This window comes from Rhineura floridana, chromosome 9, assembly GCF_030035675.1.
Source record: "Rhineura floridana isolate rRhiFlo1 chromosome 9, rRhiFlo1.hap2, whole genome shotgun sequence".
Lineage (NCBI taxonomy): Eukaryota > Metazoa > Chordata > Lepidosauria > Squamata > Rhineuridae > Rhineura > Rhineura floridana.
The window spans coordinates 82,779,072-82,799,846 of NC_084488.1; the positions used below are offsets into that span (position 1 = coordinate 82,779,072).

At 42.4% G+C, this 20,775-nt stretch overlaps 1 protein-coding gene across 1 annotated transcript in view; it reads right to left on the bottom strand.

Moving 5' to 3' along the window:
- Positions 1–7,104, bottom strand: part of BLTP1 (bridge-like lipid transfer protein family member 1) — a 312,192-nt gene extending 305,088 nt beyond the window's left edge. Inside the window, exon 1 of the mRNA XM_061585180.1 lies at positions 6,866–7,104. The gene's annotated coding sequence lies outside the window, so the exon portion shown is untranslated. The remainder of the gene's footprint in view (positions 1–6,865) is intronic.
- Positions 7,105–20,775: the final 13,671 nt, after the last annotated feature.

Genomic DNA, 20,775 nt, shown 5'->3' on the forward strand with positions numbered 1-20,775 from the left:
TGGGGACATTTACAGTGGAGAATGGGCAAGAGGGTATATGCACCCCTTCTTACCTGCTGATTTCCCCCTGCAAATATCCTCTGCCCCCTCATCAGGATTGGTAGCCCCACTTTTGCCTCGTGAACATATTCTTCTCCCTCTGGGGATGGTCTTCAAAATATTGACCTGCATTTTCCACATTGCATTAGGGCAACAACAACATCATCATAGTTTATTTGTGTGCCACTTTCCCAGGCAAACCATGTTCAAATTTGCTTGCAACATCAAGAAATGTACATAAGATAATTATTTGCTTATGATGAGTAAAAGTAGATTTTTGGAGAGCTTTCCTCAGCTTGCCATCAGAATCCAATATCCACTCAATATGAAACAGTTATTGAAATCTGCTATTCATTCTGGGCCCAGTCTGTGTAAGATGAGATTCACAACCTAAGTTGCCGTTATTAAGACATCCCTTTGTGAAGAATGTGGAGTGCTTCAAATAGCTGATGGATCAAGAAAGTATATCAGACCTAAAGCCAGCATTCAAGTACAGAGTAGGTAGGGGAGGAAAATAATTATATCATAAGAAACAGGGTTTTTTGAAGCATTATCACCTGTTTTAACAAGACAAATCATAAAGAAGGTTGTACTGAATGAAGTTTGATATTGTTCAAAATATATAAAAAGTTTAAGGAACAACACTTCAAACTACATATCTATGACTCAAGTTAAAAATACTCTAGTATTTTTTTGCGGGGGGGAGGATTAAGATTTTAACCATTATGCATGGAGAAAGGAATTATGGTCTGATGCAACCACACTAAGCCAATGAAGTGGAGCTGGACAGGGAAACCTACAGTTTAATCAACATCATACATTCATTGTTATTTATATACTAATAGCAATCTCAGCTCTGAGTGCCAGTCCTTGCGTAGCCAAAAATGGTACAACCCACATGCTAGAGGGAGGCACCAGCATTTAGAAGAACTGAAAGATTTGCAGAAGTACAAAAAAATAAGATTAGGAAAAAAATAAGGGAGGGGTGAAAACATCCGAATGAGGATTAAGCATACTCAGTGGCCACAGAATTTTGGCAGACTGTTGGAGGCAGGGGTAGGAATGGAAAACCAAGGAAGAGTAGGAGTGGAACAGAAGCGGGTATGGCAGGCACGCTGGAACCCTGAACAGGAACACTCCACAATGCAACATTTTGTTGCAAGTCCCACTTTTTTTCTGCACATTGCCTGGGGGAAAAGGAAGAGCCAGAGACATGGGCATGGGCTGCTGTGGGTTAACACCATTCTCTTTTGCACCAGAATATAGAGGATCTAACTCTGTTATCTTTATAGCTGTTTAATCATCCTGTGACCACCAGAGGAGAGGATGTTGTACATGATGGATCACTTGTGTGATGAAGCATGGCATATCCTGTGGTCTAATAAAACCTGCAGAAGAATAGGAGGAATGTTTCCAAACACCCTTAATAACATTTAAAATAAATAAATGAATGGTGTTTCCCCCTCTCTTTAGTATAGGCTGCCATAGCAAATTGCAGGAGAGGGGAATGGAGCTTCCCCACTCTCTTTAGAACAGGTTGCCATAGCAAATTACAGATTATCTTGGTCTTGAGCAGGCAGATGTTGTGGTCCTTTAAACGGACATGTTGGTAATGCACCCTGCAATTTAAACAGCAGCAGCTCCAGAATAACATTAGTTTAAGAATTATGCTGAACAGCAAAAATACAGCTTATCTCAGGGCTTGAAGGGACTGGTGATGTTTGTAAATTAGCCCTTCCAAGTTCTAGCAGGCTTTGTTGAAATCTGTTCTTGTGTGATGTAGAAGTTTTATTTCCAAACTGTAATATGTAATATTTATTGCAATATTAGACTCTGTGTTGCTGGTAAGATTATCTTGACCCATTTCAATCTAGGTTCAGCCTAGGGATGGGACTGAATCAGCATTGGTCATCCTGTTGGATGACCTCTACTGAGGAAAGGACAGGGGGGGTTGTGACTTAGTTTTTCTTACTTGATCTCTCTGTGGCTTTTGATACCATTGACCATGGTATCAACAAGATGTTTTATGGAAGCAGGAAATAAATGAATATATAAAAGGAGGGGAAGTATTATTATAAAGCTTACATCATAACTCATTTTACAACTAATTAACAACTCCCACAAGAGGAGCAGCAATCCAGATTTTAATGTTTTGGCTTAAATTCAGTGCTTGGATTTCAATGGATTTAACCAAACTTTTAACTCTGCATCAGATTTAGGTGTGGGGAACCTCCAGCCCACGGGCCAGATTTGACTGGCACAGGTTTCAATATGGGCTGCAAAACCATTTCCCTCAAACCACACCTACCTGTCCAATACCTGACATTACATGTGAAACACAGTTCCTCATGCAGCCAAGCCCGGCACGAAGCAGGCTTGAAGTCACTGCCCATCAGCTTTCCTCTTTCCAATTCCTCATCAATTCCCCCTCAGCATCTCTGCTTTGTCTGTGAGCACTGAGAAGCATGACTTCTAGCCTTACCTGATTCATTGCTGGCCGGCTCGTGCAAAGACTTGTACAAATATGGCAGCATAACTGCTTGCTTCTCACACAGGGTTTATGTAATATCCTGTGGGCCACCATAGAGATCTGTAGCCAGTGGTCAGGGATGAGCCAAAGAAAGGAGGTGCAAGATGATCAGGAAAATCTGTAGAGTCCTCTTAAGCATAGGAAAGAATAGGTTGTCCTATTTATTTATTTATATTATTTATTTTTAAAACTTATATACCGCCCGACTAGCAATAGCTCTCTGGGCGGTGAACATAGATACAATAAAATACAATATAATACAAAACATCAGTCTAAAATCAAATTTCACAATCTAAAAACAGCAAAGGCTAAAATCAAATTACAAACATTACAATCATTAACAAAAAATTAAAATGCCTCGGAGTAGAGAAAGGTTTTAACCTGGCGCCGAAAGGATGATAGTGTCGGCGCCAGGCGAACCTCCTCGGGGAGACTATTCCATAGTTCGGGGGCCACCACTGAGAAGGCCCTTGATCTTGTCACTGCCCTCCGGGCCTCCCTATGAGTCGGGACCCGGAGGAGGGCCTTCGTAGCAGACCGTAGTGTACGAGCCGGTTCATAGCGGGAGAGGCGTTCCGACAGATATTGAGGTCCCGCGCCGTATAAGGCTTTATAGGTTAATACCAACACTTTGAATTTGGCCCGGAAGCATATTGGAAGCCAGTGCAAGCGGGCCAAAACAGGTGTTATATGGTCAGACCGCTTCGTTCTTGTTAGCAGTCTGGCCGCCGCATTTTGCACTAGCTGTAGCTTCCGAACCGTCTTCAGAGGTAGCCCTACGTAGAGCGCATTACAGTAATCCAAACGTGAGGTTACCAGAGCATGTACTACTGATGTAAGATCCTCCTTACTCAGGTAGGGACGTAGCTGGGCTACCAATCGAAGTTAGTAGAACGCATTCCGTGCCACAGAGGCTACATGAGCCTCAAGTGACAGGGAAGAGTCTAGAACGACTCCCAGACTACGAACCTGTTCCTTTAGGGGGAGTGTAACCCCATCCAGGACAGGATATGTATCCACCATCTGATTGGAAAAACCATCCACCAACAGCATCTCAGTCTTATCAGGATTGAGTCTCAGTTTGTTAGTTCTCATCCAGTCCATTGTCGCGTCCAGGCAACGGTTCAGCACATTGACCGCCTCACCTGAGGAAGATGAAAAGGAGAAGTAGAGCTGCGTGTCATCAGCGTACTGGTGACAACGCACTCCAAAACTCCTGATGACCGCACCCAACGGCTTCATATAGATGTTAAAAAGCATGGGAGACAAAACCGAACCCTGCGGGACCCCACATTGGAGTACCCACGGTGTCGAGCAATGTTCCCCAAGCACTATCTTCTCGAGACGGCCTGCCAAGTAGGAGCAGAACCACTGCCACGCAGTTCCTCCAACTTATGAACTTGCACCTGGGTTTGTTTATTTCCTCCTCTTTTGCAATCCATGCTTCTCATCCTGATTCACGCTTGCACCGGAAGTAATGGATCCAGCTGGCTTTTCCTGCCACTTTAAGTGCTGTCGGCGTTGTTAATAAAGTGACAAAAGGGCCTTCCTATCTGGGTTCCAAGGTTTTGCGCTGGTAAGTTTTGATGTAGATACGATCTCCAGGCTGAATGGAATGTGCTTGAATGTCTAGAGGCAACAGCTGGACTTCTCTGGCGTATCTGTGGAGAGATTTTAACTGCTTCTGATAGAGATGTATGAATTCAACAAACGGTGAATCAGTTATCACAAATGGTGGGAGGAAAGCAGGTAAGGGATTCCACAGATGGGGGGACTGCGCAAACAAAAGCTCAAAGGGGGAAACCTTTAGTTTCCTCTTGGCGGGATTCTAATATTATGTAAAGTTAATGGCAATGCATCTGCCCATTGGAGATGGGTCTCCATAGTCAGTTTCAAGAGAGAACTTTTAATGGTAGAAATCATTTTTTCCACTTGTCCAGAGCTTTGGGGATGCCAAGGAGTATGTAAATGCCAAACTATCCCCAATGCTTTTGTCACAGCTTGTATTATTTCTGCAGTAAAGTGAGTCCCTTGATCTGAGTCTATAGCCCGTGGCACACCATACCTTGGGACAGAGCTTGGAAAAGTTACTTTTTTGAACTACAGCTCCCATCAGCCCAATCCAGTGGCCATGCTGGCTGGGGCTGATGGGAGTTGTAGTTCAAAAAAGTAACTTTTCCAAGCTCTGCCTTGGGATCAGTTCTTTTAATCAAATTTTTGCGACCACTAGAGCAGTTGCATGTCGGGTGGGGAAGGCCTCCACCCAGCTGGTTAACTGGTCTACTATTACCAATAAATGCTTGTATCCCCTGCAAGGGGGTAAGTCTGCAAAGTCAATCTGTAAGCTTTCAAATGGGACAAAAGCCCATGGTGTGCTACGTGGCGGGCCCTTTTTGCCCCCCTTAGGATTTGATTTTAGACATATCTGGCATTTGGACGCTTCTTCTTGTGCTTTAACATGGACAGTAGGTGCAAACCATTGTTCTTAATGTAATCTGCCATTTTTGAAGCACTCCAGTGTGTCTTTTTATGAATTAATTGAAGGATCAGCCCTAAGGCTGCTGGAGGCAACCCAGGGAGTCCCTCTGTGGTCTGAAATATTCCTTCATTATCTTTTTGGTGTTAATTCCCATGTGGCAGCTAAGAGGCAGGGGCAAGGGTCCTCTCCATTTAACCGTCATTCTTCCGAATAGTCGTCAGAAGTAAAATCAACTAGTGCAGGAGCCTGCGCTATTGCTCCTGAGTCCGAAGAGGACTGTTGTTGGGAATTAAATCCTCTTCCTCTACCCCTTCCTCTTCCTCTCGCTCCTCCTCTACCTCTTCCTCTCTCCTTTAAACAGTCTCTTCGAAAATGGCCTTCTTTCCCACATCCATAGCACACACATTTATTTATTTCTGGCTCTGGTTGTTCCTGCCATGGGGTTCCTCTACCTTGCACTTGTCCTTGCCATGCAGCTCCTCTGCCTTGCACTTGTCCTAGGGCTGTCGCAAACATGTGGATGGTTTTTTCCTCCTTCTTTTCCTGCTTACTTTGCCTTTCTCTATTATTAAAAGCCATGGTGGCCCAGGTGAGGATCTGGGACATCTCAACATGATCATAAGTATCCTTACCATTCAACATTCTTTTGACATATGGGTCAGTCAGCCCTGCCTTGAACAATCCCCAGTTTAATCTGAAATGGAGAAAGGGACATGGACCCACCGACTCTCGATCTGATCTGCCCCTTGAACTGGGATTTCCTGCAGAGGGAACATTCCTGCTTATTCGACATCAGTAGGAGCTGTTGGGAAGATTGGGGCTCTGGCCAATTCTCTAGAAGCCTTTTGTGAGGGAGGGGTGAGTCCCTGCTTTTCGCGTCTTCCCACAGAGTATTGCCTGGGGTTGCCAACGGTTTTTGTAAGTTGTAGGGAGATCTCAGTCTCTGTCTCTGTCTCTCCTTTTCCTTATGTAACGTTACTTCATTTCCTCCTATCGCACCCTCTAAAGGGGGCACGTTCTGGGGTAACCTAGGATAGAACCCCGGAGGCTGGAGTGAGGAATCATCCAAGATATCCGTCTCACTAGCTTCCTTATAGGGAGGGGGAATGGCTGCAGCCAAGGCCAACTGAGTAGGGTAGTTTTACATCCTTGGGGCCCATTGTAGAATAAAAACAAATATTCAACTTGTCCTGGAACTTCATCCTCTAATTGGAGTCTCAATTTCTTCAATCTATTTTTATCAACGCTTCCTGCTTCTGGCCACTGATCCTCAGGAGCCCAGGAGGCAGTGGATATTGGTCATTGATTTTGGCACAAATTTATTAGTTTCTTTTTTGAAAGGCCTGCGCCTCCTCCAGGCTTCTGTCAGTTTGCTAAAACGTAGGCCAGGGGAGTTCCAGGTTTTGGCTTACTCGTGCTGCTTCCCATGGTTTGGGCGTCTGTTGTGTGTGGGTGTGCAAGCCTTCTTTGCCTTGCCTCTCAAGGACTTACGCAGGGAGCACTTTCCAACTATGTGGAGCTATAACGATCAGTCACTCTTATCATGCACCACCACGTTCCGCCAGTCTGGGAGCAGTTTGCCACAAAGGGGCTATCCTACCCACCTTGGCAGTTGGACGGGCTCAGACAGACCAGCATGGTACACCGTGCAAGGGTCAACAGGCGTTAGCCCTAGCCAGGCACGAGATTCGTCTTCCAGCCACAAACACACCATTCACCTTTGCATACTCACAAGCTCCAGTTCCCAGACACAGCCCAACCTATCTAGTACCCTCCCAGGTACTTTCTTAACTAGTCCAGTCCTGGGACATACTCACCATGCATTGAAGTCGCGGCTACTCAATCTTTGGTAGGCTCCTTTATCGCCCAGAGGCACGATCAACCACTCGGTCCAGGATCCCACACAAACAGGGTGATGAGCTCGTGATCACAGGGCAAGAGACGGGAGTCGGCCCCCTGAACGACCTGGGAGCCCACCCAGGGACGCCAGAACTGTTGTAAAACTTATAGGGTTCTCTCAGGTAGAGAAAAAGACCAACAATGTAGCTGCGAGTTCAAGGCTTTTTATTTTTAAAACTACTGCAGTAGGGTAAACACATATATTTCACACAAGGGGTGAAGCATGAGTTCCAACCCCCCTTTTCTTGCTTCTCCTTTTTATATGTTTTTGCAGATCACAAAGGCTTACACAGAGAGGAGCAGAAAGGCTTATCTAATCAGGCAGGAAGGAATGTATATAATCAGCAGAACAAGACATACACAGTTGCGTATGTGGGTGTAGCTTTCTAACTCAAGCGTTTGCAAGTCTCCTGTTGTCCTGGGATACGGCCTTGGTCTGTTTTATCTGTTTTTACTACACAATGCTCAGGGATGATCCAGAGAAAGGAAAGGCAAGCTGACCAGTGAGATTTGCGGGGTCCTCTTAAGCATAGAACAAAATAGGTCATATGGCAAGGCTGGACACCCTATCAATGCTTTCAGATAAGGCTTATTCTTGAGTTTAAGCAACACAGGAACTCAACTAGCTCTTGCTGTTGCCAAATTTTCACATCTGTGTCACTTCCACTCATTTTCTGGACATCCCTAGTAATTATGCAGGAAAATCATACTTGCTATGTTATGCTATTGTGCTTCCAAGTATGCTTCTCAGCCTCATGCAGAATACATCACAGTGCTTAGCTTCAGTGTATTGTAAAAGGGTCTGGTTGAGTAAACACTGTGAGCAAAAGTTATAATTCTGGTGGTATTACAGGAGTTTAAATATTAATGCATACAAGCTCTTAGCTTCTAGAACTTGTTTTTTTATTTCCTGTCAATTCGTGCATTTAGCACACCAATAATAATAAATAATAATAATATTTAATTTGTTTGTCGCCTATCTGGCAAATGGCCACTCTAGGCGACGTACATTAAAATGAGATAAAATACAACAATAACGATGCAGTCATATTAATAACAGTAAATAAAAATGTAGGACAGTCATCAATACATATAAAAACAATTATATTAACAGCATACGATGACAAGATCAAGGAGATTTACCCTTCCCAAGGACCTCAAAGGCCTGTTGGAATAGCCATGTCTTCAGGGCCTTGCGGAATACCTCTAGGGAAGGGGCATGTCGAAGGTCACATGGGAGGGAGTTCCAGAGAGTGGGGGCCACCACAGAAAAGGCTCTCTCCCTAGTACCCACTTATCCAACAAGAGCTCCCCAGAGAGAGCGTCATCTGCAGTTAATCCTTTTCATTTCTGTGTATCAGGACAGATGGCACAGCACCTTCTCACACAAAAAGGTTTGATATAAAAGAATTAGATTTCTCAACAGCTGATTTGATGGCTCGTGTAAAATGAATGCTTCTAGAAAGAAAAGGAAAAAATTCTAATCGGATGGTCAATGGCTTAATTTGTTAAGATAATGGTTCTGGAGTTGGACATTTCATAAGAAATATTGCATCGGATATTAAGATGTGATAACTTGCTCATGAATTATGTTAACTCTAAGCTTGATCTCTGAAAGTTTCTAAAAGCAGCCAGGGTTTTTCTCATATAATATGTGGTTGTGAACCTTTCATTAATGCCAAAGCTTTCTGTTTGCATCAGCATGAGGCAAAAGGGGCACTTTTTGCATACATTTTTGCAACATTGAAAACACCCCCCTTTGAGCCATTCTTGAGGCACTGCATCAAAAGAATTAAGAGATATTTGTTCAGAGTTAGGGCAAGGCTTCCTTAAGGCTGCTTTGTTTGCTATCAGTGATGTCAGCACATAGCCAAGTATGATTCCCTACATATTGTGACACCATTCTATTCTCTATGTGAGCCCTCATTGATTGGGATCACCCATGAAACTATTCCGAACAAGGCAACACAGTACAAATTAAAGAGGAAAAAATACTTCAAACTATTTTGGGAAAAGGCAAAGCATGAGTGTGAAATCCCAGCATTTTTTTTGGAGGAGGGAGGATAGTTTCCCTTCAAAAGCACTATTTTTGCCAGAAAACAAATGGTCAATATTAATTTCCACATTATCCAAAGCAATTATCATTTCTATATGGGTTATTTGGGAGGAGATGGTAGCTTTCTAAATTGTGTGTCAGATTAGGCTTGATTTATATTTATATATTATATGGGCTCTTGCAGTAGGTAAGAAATTAAATCCAATCAATATAAAAGTCTTCAGAATAGGGTCTAATTTCTAATTATCATTCAAATCTTCAGTAAAGCCAGAGTCTTCTAATTGATTAACTGTGTCTAATTTGATCTGAATAGAGCTACTTCTTTTGGGAAAACCAATAGTGGCCAATTTGCAAGAAGCTCATTTACTGAGGCACCAACCAGAAAATGACCTTTACTTTAGGGTTGATTCTGACTTTAGAAAATAGATTAAAATAAACAGCCCTCATTCAGATTCTTATCCTATTATATAAAATCTGTATCATAGATCTCTCTCTATCTCTCTCCTAAACCACACTGACTCCTATAACTTGTGGCTATTTGTGACTTGATATGTCACAATGTATGATGAGTATTATTCATCTTGACTTTGGCTGGATCATGCCCAATTTCTTGAAACATTCACTATATTGCAACATGAATGCCTAAATTAAAATATATTATGATCGCAGATAGTACATAGCTAAAATAAAATACTCTTCATCCTGGAGAGAGAACACTGTGTTTTGATATTTGTTGCATAATAAGCAGTCTCTAATTACTGTTATTAATTTATCATCACCACTGTATCCATGCCGTTCTGCATCTCTCTTTCTAACTCAGTGTCTAATTTCCCAATTACAATGTGATTAAACCTTCTACAAATTTATTTGGGCTTAGTTGTTTGCTGTGGGGAAAATCATTCCTAATTGGCTAAAACTGTATATGCTTTGCAACATTATACATTTATCCATCATGATTTTGAATTCAATTTGCAACTTAGTTCCTCCTGAGGCCGCCAGCCTTTCTCCTCTGTTGGAGATCAGAGCTGTGTGTCACAGGCCTCTCACATGCCCCCTAAACTAGCCTGCCGCCTTTAGATGTGTTGAAGGACGCTATCCCTGTGACAAAATAAGATTCAACTGCCAGTCCAGTAAGCATCAGTGCACTGAAGGGAGGGCATAGCTTGTTTACCTCAGGCAATAAAAACATCTTGGGTCAGCCCTGCTTGAGTGCCTCATCGTGACATGGGCAAAATGAAATACATATTTCAGGTGATAAGGTATATAGCTCTTTCTATTAATAAATTGCTTATAGAAGTTGAAAAGGGAATTCTTTATTTAGATAAAATTGAGATCTTGTTTTTTTGACCAGAATTCAAGGAAAGTTGCTATTGCATTTTCTTTAGCAAGCTTACTCCCTTTGAGATCTGTCATTTGCCAGGTAAGTTGCCTCAGCAGGATATACTGGCAATGAGAATGACTGTACTCTTTTTAGAGGGTAGAAAAATGTCACCAAAAGTGGCTGTTTTCTATAAGCAACCAGTTTTTTTAATTCAGTTTGGCCAAACTAGCACTTGTCCTGGACACAGCTGTTGCTGATAAAGAGAGAGAGATTCCTTTCAAACTGCTGCTCCCACGGAGATCCCACGGAGACATAAATTACTTATGGCACTAAATCTCCCCAAAATAAACATGCATGTGAAAGATTACTCTAACAAACACCACCTTTGGCAATTGAGTCTGCCAGGTTCCATTATTCAACTATCTCAGTTGTTCCCATTCAGGAAATTCTGTATAGCAACCTCTCTTTTTCTTATCTGAACAATTATCAGATGAACACTATGTTGCTCAGCTGAAAAGGAAATCCCATAGACTGTTTTGTACATTCTCTTTGCTTATAATGTTTGTAAAAAGTGCCTCATTGGTAGTGGATGGGATTTAAACAGCCCCGATATTATTACTGCAAGCACCCTATTATTTGTATAGCATGTGATTCTCTGGAATTTACAGAAAAGTTGGCCAATGGCTTTCATCGTCATTATTATGACATTGAATAACCACCATGGTAGATTCATTTTTCTGAATTCCCTAAATAGCCAGTGGAAAAGCAATAACTGGCATAGCCTACATTTGATCTGATGGCCACTCAGATACCACAGTGGCATTATAGGAGATATAAAGAAGATAGATGCTCCTGCGTAGCCCAGCACTAATCTCTTGAGCTGTTGGTTCACCCACACTACTGTCCTTTTTCTTAGCGCATTTCACAGTTTGCAGATTGGAAGCACATCTCCACCCTCATCCAGGGTATGGCTTGTAAAAACTGTTCTATAAACACTGGTTGCAAAATGCTGAATGTTTCTGGAACTAACACGGTGTCAAGAGTTAGAGTTATGCAGTGAATCAATTTTGAGGGTGATTTTTGGGGTGGGAATTGCAGTTAGAAATTCAGCAAAATCCTAAGCATATTGACTAGGGGAAGTAAGTTCCACTAATTCTGTTAGGATTTATTTCCAAGTAAGTGCAGTGTATACAACTGTAGTTTTAAGCAGCTGCTTCAAAAGGTCAGTTCAGATTTTTCTCCTCCAGCATTTGGAATGGAGAGGTAGAACACAGGCAAAGTGAAATTAGCTTACAAGCAAAGTGGAGAAAGTGAGGAATAATAATAATTTTATCATCTTTAGCATCCTGTTCCAGATTTGTGGACTTAGTTTGTACTGCTGGTATATTCTCTGTAACTTTAGATCACATGTGTCAGTCAGAAGACACTGTGTCTCAAAAGTCGTCCAACAGCTGGCTAAGGATTATTTGCCAAGTCATCAAGGATAAAATCTTCTGTTCCTTTGTTGTTTTTGCACTTGTTTTTTTGCACAGGACCCATTTCTTCTTGGCTTTAGAATGTTGTTTCCTCCTGCCTTGGGGGACATGTCCTGGATTGCAGCTTCAATGTTTTGTGCTTAATTGCTTTGTACACAAGGAAAAGAGAAGTACCTACATTTTGCTTTTGTACAATATGCTCCTGTGCTGTGTGCTACCCACCTTGGACAGATCCTTGAAAGTTTGGACTAAAGTCCGGAATGGATTCACTGCCCTGCTGACATCAGAGCCGTCAGTCTCCACTGCCTGCTGGTGGGACTGTTGGGCATCAACACCAGGATCAGCTTACAAGGCTTTTGGAAATATATGTCCATTTAAATAATTTACTAGTCACCTTTCGGTCAAAGGTATCCAAGGCGACTCACCTACGACTACCAGTCATAATGGTTACTATCTCCAGGATCAAAGACAGCATGCCTCTGAAAGTCAGCTCCTGGGGAACATATAGAATCATAGAATCATAGAGTTGGAAGGGGCCTTGTAGGCCATCGAGTCCAACCCCCTGCTCACAGCAGGAAATCCACAGCTAGAGCATCTCCCGCAGATAGCTGTCCAGCCTCTGCTTGAAGACATCCAGCGAAGGGGATCCCACCACCTCCCTAGGCAGTCGGTTCCATTGCCGAACTGCCCTTACTATCAAGAAGTTCCTTCTAATGGCCAATCTGAATCTACACTCCTGCAACTTAAAACCATTAGACCTAGTCCTACCCTCTGGGGCAGCAGTGAACAAATCTGTACCCTCCTCTATGTGACAGCCCTTCAGGTACTTAAAGAGTGTAATCATGTCGCCCCTCAGCCTTCTCTTCACCAGACTGAACATGCCAAGTTCCTTCAACCTTTCCTCATAAGACTTGTTCTCCATACTGGCTATCATCCTCGTCACCCTCTTCTGAACCCGCTCTAACTTGTCTATATCTTTCTTAAAATGAGGCGCCTAGAACTGAACGCAGTATTCCAGATGAGGCCTGACTAATGCAGAATATAGTGGGACTATTAATTCCCTCGACCTGGAAACTATAGCTCTGTTTATGCATCCCAAAACCGCGTTTGCCTTTTTTGCCACAGTATCACACTGCTGGGTCATGTTCAACTTGCGATCCACTACAATTCCAAGGTCCTTCTCACACGCACTACTGCTAAGCCGGGCATTTCCCATCCTGCACCCGTGCATTTTGTTTTTGTGGCCTAAATGCAGAATCCTGCATTTGTCTTTATTGAATGTCATTTTATTAATTTCAGCCCAATTTTCTAGTCTATCCAGGTCCCTTTGGATTTTATTCCTGTTGCGCGCCTCCCCAATCTCCGAGTGGTGAGATTTCCAGGGGTCCCTGTGCTCACCCTGGGTTTGGTTTCCTTGGGAAGAAAGTCAGCGGAGACTGTGGTGTCTTTATGAAATATGGTTTCTTTATTTACACACATTCCAACCTGAGCTTAGGATGGAGGGGTTCAAGGCATCAGCAGCCCAATATCCAGCTTTTCCATCAGTGTTACAGGAGGCATCCTAAAGCCATGGTGCAGAGAGCCAGTCTCTCTGCCTGCCTCCAGTTCCAGCCTTTTCCTGACACAACTCTAAACACACACTAAACACAAACCTCTCCTAGCCGCCAGGAGGGGGGGAGGCTATCCTGAAGAGTTTTATCGACAAAAGGATCTTCCTGGCCCATTCACCAGTTGCTGGGCACCTGATAGACCCATTAACAAACCTGGCCACTCTATTAGCTTAACAAAAGAAACTCATCTGACCAGCAGAGTGAGTTTCTTACCCCCAAGGCACAGGATTCCAAATCAGAGGCTGGAAGGGGACTCATAGAAATTATCCATTTCAACCCCCAAACTCACAACAATATGCAGGAGAGGACTATTGCCCTCATGTCTTGCTTGTGGGTTTCCCTTGGGCAGTCTGGTTGACTGCTGTGAAAGATAGGATGTTGGATTAGGTGGGCCTTTGTTCTGATTGGGCAGGACTCTTTTTAGGTTCTTATGTTACGTTCAACCTACAAAAACAAAATCAGCAATCAACAAAACAACAACAAAAATGCAGCAACAGATTAATGAACAGTGTAAATATAAAAATCTCTAAAACCGGACAACTATCAAGCCAGGAAACAACAAACCCTTCAGAGATTGTACTTAAATTAGTGCTTTAGATCTGGGGCATAAGGCTTTCCAATAAAGATGCCTCATAGATCAGTCTCGGGAGATTGTTCCAAAAGAGAAGTGCTATTACTGAGAATGTCTTCACTCCGTTAACAGCTGCTTCACCTCATTAGGTGAGAGCACTCTGAGAAAAACCTCATGAGAACATTTTAATGGATGTGCAGGTAAATATGAGAGTAGGTTGTATCTGATGGCCATCCCATAAGTGCAGGTAACTCATCTGGAGGGGTGGGGAGAGACTACAACAAGACTATCACCTGATTCCAGTGCATGAATTAAGCAAGTAGTATAGAATGCATTCAGGAGTGAATTGCTGCTGAATTCAAACTATCAGAATGCTTCTGATTAAGGAGATCAATAGCACACACTTTTTAATGATTCTGCTCCTTCCACATTTTTCATAAAAGCATTATTTTTTTCTTTGTTTGTTTTGTACTCTTTGTTTTCTACTCAAGAGTTTTGTGACTACTCACATTGGGCTTGCTGTCTCTTATTACATTTCTTGTTTGGAAAATAAAATAACATTGGCTTGAATTTTGGTCATATGTATAATATCTCAATATGGTCAAATATATGTTTTATGGGCAAATGCATCTTTTATATTTTAAAGTTACCATTTTTCTCTTTGTTCAACAGACTTTCTCTTCCATAGCAGACCAGAGTGCTGGTGCCCAAACTCTCCCGGCCATTGCACCCAGAGCGCCTTGCTCTGAGGAAGGAGCTCCTTGGGGAAGAGGAAGATGATGCCACCACCACAAAAACAAGAATGGGTGACAGCCAGAAGAAAAGGAGGAAGAGGAGGCAGTACAGTTGCTACACACCTCAGGCAGTGCAATCCTTTGCACTGGTCCTAAAGCCAGGCACTTATTCCATTGCCAGTGGCGTCACTAGGGGGGTGCAGGGGGTGCGGACCGCACCAGGTGACACCATCAGAGGGGGGTGACTCTCAGCTTTAATTTTTTAAAAAAATTAAGTTTCTAGGGGTACGGTTCTCGAGATATACATAAAAACGTCAGCCGCCCCCCAGTGGCATCACTAGGGGGGTGCGCGGGGTGCAGACCACACCAGGTGACACCATCAGAGGGGGGTGATTCTCAGCTTTAATTAAAAAAAAAAGTTTCTAGGTGGTCCGGTTCTCGAGATATACATAAGAACGTCAGCCGCCCCCGACTGTTAAATCTTTTTTTAAACTACTGTATAGCACTTTGTAGCTTTAACCCTGCCCGTTCAGGATTGCAGCCAATCAGTGAAGTGTTTGTTTGACCTGTAGCAGTGTCTAGTAAACCTCATTGCAAGGCCAGAAAATGGTGGTTTCCCCTCCCCCCCGTTTATCTGAAAATCTCATAAATTGGGTAAGTATATACATGTCAGTTTTTTCCCCTCTTGTGTGTAGGAGTCAGATCCTGGGCAGTGTTTTCAAAACCTTCCCAATACTTGCTTTTGTGGGGGTAAAAGCATTGCTAATCCCATATCTCCAGAGTAAATCCCATTGAATTCAATAGGATTTACTTTTGAGTAGACATGGTTATGAATGTGCTGAAAATCAATGGGACTTTGGAATGAATGTAAAAAAGAATTGTGTTTGTGTTGTCTTTCTGTCCCTCCCTCCTCCAGTCCTATTTTAAAGCAAGTAGGCAGGGCTTACTTAGGTATTACAGTTTTTATTCTGTAGGAAACGAATACGAATTTTTTTAAAACTAATACTGATTTTTCTGCAATGACCAACTGGTTTGACAAGAAACTATTATATGGGCTGTATGTATTTATACATCTGCAGTGTGTGTGTGTAGTCTTTCCAACGACCCTGTGAGGTAGGGTTGGAAACCAAGGCAGCTCACAACAAGAAATAAAGCCATTTAAAATCCAATAACCATAAAGCAAGAATAAACAGTTGGAAAACAGCCTAAAGAGGCATGATTCTGAATTTTGGGTTGGGTGAATGAAGTTTATTTATTTATTATTTGATTTATAAATATAGTAGGAGCCCAGGGCGGCAAACAAAAGCACTAAAAGCACTTTAAAACATCATAAAAACAGACTTTAAAATATATTAAAATATCTTTGAAAATTTTTTTTTAAAGCTTTAAAAAAACATTTTTTTTAAAAAAAAGAAAAGGCTTAAAAACATATTAAAAAGCAATTCCAACACAGACTCAGACTTGGATAAGGTCTCAACTTAAAAGAACAAGTTGAAAGAACAAGTTCCTTATCACTTGAGGCTGTAGTTCTCTGCACACTTCCCAGTTTGAGTAAGCCCCATTGAATACATTGGGGCTTGCTTCTGAGTAAACAAACATTGGATTGCACTATAAATATATTTACATATATTATTGTGTAATTCATAAACATATTTGAGAGTCATGTTTATATAAATATTTCTTCATACTGTGTCCCAATAAGTATTTGATTTCACACTATGGTTGTGGATGATTTTTTCCTCTACATTTTAAGTGTGCCCTTCTTCCTGGGGGTGGTCATGGTTCTCCATTGTTTTCATCCTGAGGGGAGGATAGGCTGAGAGATGGTAAGTAGCACATTTAAGGTCTCTTCACCTCCCCCCCCCTTTTTATTTGTATTTATTTTCTATTTCTCCAATATATTGGCTCCTAGAGATGTTTGTTGTTGTGAGAGAATGCATTAACAAAGATCTCATTCTTAATCCAGGAGCAAAAAAGGGTGTACGTGGCTGTAACTATCATGAAGGGACCCTGCAGCTCTGAATTTTCTACTAAACAACTGATAAATACCTATGTAACTTTGTGTCTGGAGACTTATCATTAAGAATCACTTTCCATAATTGTAAGGAGATGTGTCCACACGCAAGCATCCCAGGCACCTAAATGAGGGGTGAGAGCAGCATAGGGACATAAGCAGGTGTCTTATTCCAGGGGTTCCCAAACCTTTCTTCTACATAGACCACTTGAAAATTGCTGAGGGTCTGAAAGTATCTGAAAATTTACTATGGGCATATGCAAGATAATTAATAGCAAGAATTTGAGCTGTGCATATAATATTGTAATTTAAAGGTGTAATTTTAATTTTGCTAGTTGTTTACTACTATTGCCATTACATTCAGTGATATATGGGAATTACGATTTACGAGTAACATTAGTACAAAAAACATTACTAAGGATTCTGTATGGTCTGATACGGGAGGAGGTCCATGGGGGTGACACCATGAGTTACCGCACCAGGTGACACCAACCCTAGTGATGTCACTGTCCATTGCCACTGCTGGCCAAATACTCATGAGCATTTTTGTCTTCCAGGATCACAGCCTGGATGCAGGGAACAGAACCAAGAGCCACTCCACACAGCTTTTCACTGCTGCTCCCAAGGGGGAAGTATACTCACGGTCACTGTAGCCTTCCTATTTCACCCAAGGGGGAGGGAGACAGGAATGGAGGCATGTACACTGGTTGACCACCCAGGTGACACCACTTCCTTTTCTCTGTCACTGACTCACAACCACCTATTGTGCATCCAGACTCCAGAGACTATGCATTCCAGCTGTTGACTATGGCTCCTATTTTTCTCTGCATGTCTCTTTGCTCTCTGCTGCTGCTCAGGATCTATTCCACACCTTGTTCTGTGCTGCCCATGAGGGAGGCCGACCTAATGGCCAGCTGCAGTGACCAGAATGCTCTCAGCTGGTCCTCTGTGGAGTTGTTAACCTACTTGCTCCAGGTAGGAGCCTGTAACCTTGCACATTTCATGACAGACAGTTGGGCAATGAGTGAAGGTGTGCTAGCACGGAGCTGGTGCCATAAGAGACACTACCCCTTTTAACCTCTGCTGTCTCTCGAGATACTGCCCAAGTAACAGGACTCCTGCTGGAGTTATTGGATGGGAATCTTACATATATCAGGATGTTCTCCATTCTGAATACTTGGCAATAAATGCTTTCATGTGTGTCTTTGTTACTACACAATGATAGAGAGTGATAGAGAGGGACCATAGGAGAGAGAGAGAAAGACAATCTCAGGCAGGCTATCCTGTCTCTCACCTGGGGTACTGTATTAATTGTAGGTTGTAGGAAAATATCTGTTTTAGAGTCAGTTTGTTCTGTATTGAGATATCGGGTCACCAGATCCCACAGAAGTAGCTTATTAATTTGGCTTGCTCGCTGTCATATTATGAATACTTTCTACAAAAGAAGTGCATATTATTTTTCTCTGTCAGATGTTTGAGAACATGAGCTCTTCCATCTTAGGAAGTGGGCCCTTTGGGTTCCCAAGCAAAATCGTAAGGTTCTTTGCTTGGAAAAAAGACTGGAAACCATAGCATCGTTAAAAGTAGTATAGTAACATAAACTCTGGATGCTGAGGAAATTAGATTTTGATTCCCAAAGATAAGTACCTTATGCTACTTACTAAAAAAATTGTTGTCAATGTCAAAACATTGCCTATGGGAAGCTGAGGATGCTTTCTAGTGTGTCACAAAAAATGATGCTGCCAAACTCAAGGAGATCTCAGGACCAAACTAGAGGGGCGCTTAATATGAAATTTGCAGCTACGTAACTTGCTTTTTTCTTAATGAATTTCAGGTGCAGAGGGGATTCTTACTGGGAAGACAGGGCATGGTGAGATTATATCTTCACTTCCCACCATGATCAGAATAGAGATACCCAACCCTCCTCTGCATGTGGTTAGGATCCTAGCCTTGCTGGGGGCAGGGGGTATCTCATTCCAATAGGAGGGATGTATTTCCTGTAAGAATCATCCCCTGTACTTGTAATTAATTAAGGAAAAGCAAGATAAACAGCTGCATTCTACATATTAAGTGGACAACCAGTTTGGCCTTTAGTTGCATCTTAACTTACTGTTTGGTAATACTGGCTCTAATGGCTGAAGGCAAAGACCAAGTCAGTAGCCTTGGGAAGGATCATAGCCCAGGGGTAGAGCATCTACCTTGCATGCAGAAGGACCCAGGTTCAATCCCTGGCATCTCCAGGTAGGGCAAGAAGAGACCTCTGAAATCCTGGGGAGTTGCTGCCAGTCAAAGTAGATATTACTGAGCTAGATGGGCCAATGGTCTAATTCAGTATAAGGCAGCTTCCTATGTTCTATGTTCATTTGGCTATACGAAGGAATGAACCAGTAAGTTGCATGTGCCTTTGTCACATGCCCTCCAATCACCTATAATAAAGTTGCAAATACAATACAGCTTCTTGAAATTAGTAGGGGATTCGGCAAGATCTATTTATTCTGCTCTCCACTGCCTTTAGTAGGACTACAGCAGTGAGGATTCAATGAAACACATTTTAATGGAAAGTATGACATTGGGAGCAATGGAAGATATAATCATTCTGTTTTTGTTACAGTTGTTAGTGTTTTTGCTCATCATCTCATATAATACTGCACAATGAGCTTCATTTTCAAATAGGAGGAAGATGACTATTGTATTATAATTGTTTTCAGCTTTACCCCTCTAATTTTCCATAGTCTATAAATGTAGCCTTTGGTTCTAATTTTGTCAAAGGCAAGCAAATAAATGTATCGGGGAACCCAAGATTACTTCTTATAACATTATGTAATGCAGTAGCATAGTGGTAAATTTAGATGTGCAGGATCTCTTCATGATAGTCACAGCCACACACCCTTCTAAGATTATACACCCTTCTAAGATTGTATAATAACCTGGCCAGGTTTGAATACTGCTTTCTGCTTCTCTGTTACTGTCACCATTTGGCTGTCCTTTCTCACTGTCAGAGATATTGCTTGAATTATTAAATTCAGTATCTACACATTTATCTCCTGTTGCTATCAAACTGCTTGATGATATAGATGGGATGCTGTCATCAGGATTCACTGTCTCTTCTTCTGCAATTACAGAATTGCCACTCTCCCCCCAACTTGTCTTGGCTTTAAGTAGGAACGAATCAAGGCTTGCTGGCAAGTGACACTCATTGGGATTCTTCTCAGCGGCTAACACACTCCCTTTTATGCCAGTTGACTTGTAGGATACTGGAGACATAGGCTCCCAAAAAACTAAGGGGTCTAAGACCCCCAGAGACCCTGGACAACTATAACCCTGGTAAGGGGTTACAGAGTAATCCAAACTCCTCTTATGCCAGGCTGGCATGTGTATGTTGGATTGAACAGAGGTGTCCGTCTGGGCAGGCAGCATACTGTTGTATTATCTGCCAGTGAAGATAAGCAGAAAGGCCTGAAATGGGGCATTCTAAGGACAGGGAGAGGCAGGCCTGAGGTGGCCTGTGATCTGGTGGATCCTGAGCCAGTCTCACTGCTCTTACACATTGGCATCAGGCCTAATGTTGACCCTATTGCTGTACCAGCCTGGAGCTGATATAGGGTTCAGGCTCGATCATCCAGCCCATGACCCCACCTTCTGCTGCAGCCACCACGAGCATCCATGCTGCAGATGTGGTAGCATGTCTGCTGCTCCACAAAGCCCCACCGGCAGAGTGGTGGTGGTGGTGGGGTTGGATCGCACCTTTAGTTGCCCATTCAGAATTCAGGGCATCTGTGGAACAGATGTGTGGGAAGTGGTGAAAAGTCTGTTTTAATTCGGTGTGTGTGTTTATATTTATATATATATTCTGTAATTAAAACTGTAAACCTATGCTGGCTGAAAAGACACATTCTCTTTAAAACTGGTTTTGTTCCACTTTCTATTTCACATTTCCAACATTCTTGTAATGCTAAGAGCAAAATAGCATTCTTTCTAATGAATTACCCTTATATTAGTCACTATACACTGAAACCCTTTATTGTTACTATTATTATTATCATTACT